The following is a 4,795-nucleotide window of genomic DNA, read 5'->3' on the forward strand; positions in this document are numbered from 1 at the left end:
ATATAATATTTTAAAAATTACGTAATTGGATACTGTGTACTCGAAAGATCCAACTAAATGTATATGTTGTTGTTTTATAGTTTTTTATTGTTTTGAATTTTGCGCAAAGCTACACGAGAGCTACCTGCGTTAGCCGTCCCTAATTTAGCAGTAAAAATCAGCTGGTCAACCTCCCCTACCGCCAACTCTCGGGCTCCTACGAGTAGTGGGATTGGCCATTACATTGCAACGTCCCACGGCTGAAGGACAACAATGTTTGGTAGGACGGGGATTCGAACCCGCAACTTGCGAGTAGCGCGTGATGACCACGCGGCCATGCCAGGCTGTTTCGAACTTGTAAGAGAAATAAAAATCATTACTGTCTTTCGAGGCAAGATGGAAACAGGAATAAAGAATATTCGGATCATAAGCGCTTGCTTTGATCCTAACGTAACTTGTGTAATGTTTACATATTGTTATTCAAAGTCAAACTATATAGTAATTTTGTTAACATTGGCCAGCATAATATTCCACTGTAACTGTGACATTCGATGTTTGATTTCCACACTGGACGATCTACGTATAAAAACTATAGAAGAAAAAAACGAAGAGAAATTATTGTTTAAAATTCTACCTGTGATTTGAGTGCACAGTTCCACCACAAATCTCCAGCCCATCATCCCTGATAAATAATGACCGCTCCCGAAGTTCAAGAAATGTTTAACATGAGTAATTACGATTTTTGTTTGTTGCGTTGCTATGGAAACCCAATGTCACTGTCGTCGAGGGCCAGACATAGCCTAGTAATTAGCGTGCTTAGAAAGTGAATTAGAGGGTTCACGATTCGCGCTCCTTTGCCACAAAAACGCGCTCCGCACTTTTAAGCCCGGGAGTGCGCTATAAGAGTAATGACCAGATATGACTCAATATTCGGTCAGGCAATAGTAGCGCATGAGTTGGCAGTGGGTATTGTTGACTAGTTGCCTTTCCTTTAGTTTACCAATTCAAAAAGTAATGGTTGTTAATGTGCAAGATAGCTGTTGTTTAGGTTTGAACGAAAATTCTAGAAACAAACAATCAATAGTCTATTAGGAGTAACTTAATTCTACGACAAAGGAAACTTCGAACATTTTCTGTTTGTTTGTGCGTTAGTATTATCTGGCATCTGTGGGTGATTTTTTGTGTGCACGAAAACAGGGGAGACAAGATTCTCGGAATATGAAATTGTATTCTTCGTATTATAAATATCCAAAAAATGAAATGGAACATTTGCAACAAAATACAGGTCTTGGAACATTTGCAACAAAATACAGGTCTTGGAACATTTGCAACAAAATACAGGTCTTGGAACATTTACAACAAAATACAGGTCTTGGAACATTTGCGACAAAATACAGGTCTTGGAACATTTGCAACAAAATACAGGTCTTGGAACATTTACAACAAAATACAGGTCTTGGAACATTTGCGACAAAATACAGGATTTTCTGTGACATCGATTTAACTCGTAACGTAAAAAAGTGAGTATTTCAAAGCTCCCGGTGATTATGTTATACGTATTTTTATCTACGTGATATGCAAAAATCAAAAACAGATTAAACATGTCAAATATTCCCGCAATTAAATGTACGAAAAATATCACGTTTTCAAGTACGGAGCTCAGTACTCATACCATGAACATAATTCACATTACAAAATAAAACCAACGTGGAAAATATAATGAAGGAGTTTGGTTTGTTTTGAATTTCGCGCAAAGCTGCACGAGGGCTATCTGCGCTAGCCATCCCTAATTTAGCAGTGTAAGGCCAGAGGGAAGGTAGCTAGTCCACACCACGCACCGCTACTTGGACTACTCTTTCACCAACGAATAGTAGGATTTACCGTCACCTTATAACGCCCCCACGGTTGAAAGGGCGAGCATTTTTGGTGGGACGGGGATTCGAACCCGCGACCTTCAGATTGAGAGTCGAGCATCCTAACCACCTGGCTGAAATACAGTTTAGTTACTAAGCTTGATAAATTATAGTGGAAATATATGGTATAGATATAGTAATTTATGAATTTTTTTGGTTATTCAACTGTTTACATAAAACCTAACAAAAATTATTTTATTTCATATCCTCCAAGTGCGAAATTATAAAAGGCTTAACAACCTACATCAAACAGCAACTGAGTACAAAGGTCGGAACTAGAAGAGATAATTGTTTGCTTGTATGTTTTAAGAAAATTAAGTTTAATATCTATATACATATATAATGTACAATAATTGAAATGTTAGTGTATTTTACTAAATACTAGTCTACAGAGTAAAGTGTGATAGAGATTCGAACCCGCGACCCGCAAACTGTAAGTTGAACGCCTTAACCCTCATACTTGAATATGTACTGTGCTGGTAAAAAAAAACAAACGAGATTTTATGGTAATTAAACTTTAAACAACTGTTATACAACTATCAACTAGTAAACCAGCTAACAAATTATTTTTGCCTGAAAAAAAATTAATTGTTTGATTTTCTTTGAGCAAAGCCACATTTGGCTATCTGCTTTATCCACCGCGAGGAATCGAACCCTGTATTTTAGCGTTATACAACCGTAAACTGATAAAAGTTTCGAGCATAACTTAATTCTTTTACCAATTTTATTTTATTTATTTTTTCAAAATACAGTATCTATTTTTTAAAAAATGGATTATTCTAGATTTTAACCAATGCAAACGTGGATAAGACTCATTATAGAAATAGAGGTAGAGTCAAAGTTTTCTACCCGTGGAAATGTCAATATATCACTGCAGTTAGAGAAATTATTAGTAATGTCAACCGTGGACGTACCCTCTATCGTTGCCATGTTGAACATCGGTTTAAAGATATGATCAATCAGTGCTGTAGATGAGTTATGATGGCCAGACCACGACTATGGCTGTAATCTGCGAAACGGACTTATAAACGCTCAGCCTGGAAATTGCTTTTTTTCGAATTCCACCAGACCCACCCTCCAGAGGAAAAAAATGACCACTCTTTTATAGTCAAACTTCTAAAAAAAATCTAAATTATTTTGTTTATGGTATTTGTTACGTGGTGTTTAACTTTTTTCTTTCCAAGATAACGTTATCTTAACAAATGAATAATTATGATTTCATGGTATTTATCTAGTAAGAAATGGACAATCTGTATTCAAGTTGCAGACTAATGAGAAAAATTATTTTAAGTTAGGTAAGTATTTGTATTTATAGCCGACGTCTTTAATATTGAACTAGTGACAAAAGGAAAGGCAGCCAGTCAGCAACACCATATCACCCAACATCCACACTAAGGAATTGATTGTTACCCTTCTAACGCACCAACAGCTTATAGTACGGGGAATATGTTGCATATTCGGGGTTCTATTACAGAACCAACTATGTTAGTTAATAATCTTGGTTAATTCGAAAGTACGGCGTATTCCGCTTGTCTTCGAAATACACTCAGTCTCTCTGTCTTGTAAAGCAGTGTGTATTGATATTATATGATTTACTATATGACCTCACAGGACAAAAGTGTTCTATTTACATCACACGATCCACAATGTATTACAGATGGTATTTGTTCTAGTTGTATTAACTGTTCTATTTTCTCGAAAATTCATTAGTTCAATTTCCTTTCTCCACACCCCCTCCCTCCAGTGGCTCAGCGATACAATTCGAGGTTTGATCCCTGCGAGACAGCACAAACAGCTTCTTGTGCAGCTTTGCGCTTAACGACAAAAAAATTTTCGCCTCGTGATCTAATTGTGAACTATTTTTTCTTTCTTTTTTCCGCAATGACACCATCTGCGTTTCTTTCCCTTACTGATAAAACTGATAAAAAGCACGTTGCGTACTAGATGTACTTCCGCACGGTCCCTAAATGTGTTCTGTTTCGAGAGTAAATAAAACCAAAATTAAGAGTTACAAATACTTTTATTTCTTGCTTTTGAAGTTCATACGTCATGCTGTGTTGTAGCCTACAGATCACATAATTTGTTGTATAGGTTTGTTTGAATTTCGCGCAAAGCTACACGAGGGCTATCTGCGCTAGCCGTCCCTAATTTAGCAGTGTACGACTAGAGCTAGTCATCACCACCCACCGCCAACTCTTGGGCTACTCTTTTGCCAACGAATAGTGGGATTGACCGTCACATTATAACGCTCCCACGGCTGAAGGGACGGGGATTCGAACTCGCGAACTGCAGATTGTAAATCGAGTTCCCTAACCACCTGGCCATGCCGGGCCTTGTTGTATAGATATACCTTTAGCATCCAAATCTGAAGAGAACTTTTCGTGATTTGAAAACAAACCAATACGCGCCGCTTCTTTCTTATAATTTAAAACATATTTTAGATAATTGTATTACATATTAGCATCCCTACACTACGCTATCGCTACAGTAACTAATTTTCTTTTGAATTAATCGTTAAATGTGATGATTAATTTTTGGTAGTTTATATAATTACTTTATTTTTATTAAATGTTGAGCAAATGTGCTCCATAATTATTGTTTTCCATAATAAAAAAAAATGTAAATAGTAAAGAAATAATAATAATTCTCATAATCAGAATATGAGTGGTGTGGTTGTATATTTCTTAATTCGTAATACACTTTGATATATATATATATACCGTATTTTTCAGTGTAAAGATGCACTTTTTGACCCCAAAATTTGATGTTAAAATCTGCTTGCGTCCTATACACCGAAGGTATGAATAATACATATGTATATATACGATATATATACAAGCCATGTGTAAATATATTTAAATAGGCATGCATAGTTTAGTTCAATTGAATGTGTTATTTATAAC

General features: G+C 36.0%; 1 long non-coding RNA gene across 1 annotated transcript in view; it reads right to left on the reverse strand.

Moving 5' to 3' along the window:
* Positions 1-4,795, reverse strand: part of LOC111085684 — an 11,054-nt gene that overhangs the window by 4,635 nt on the left and 1,624 nt on the right. The window lies entirely within an intron of this gene.

The sequence above is a fragment of the Limulus polyphemus genome, unplaced genomic scaffold (assembly GCF_000517525.1).
Source record: "Limulus polyphemus unplaced genomic scaffold, Limulus_polyphemus-2.1.2 Scaffold552, whole genome shotgun sequence".
Lineage (NCBI taxonomy): Eukaryota > Metazoa > Arthropoda > Merostomata > Xiphosura > Limulidae > Limulus > Limulus polyphemus.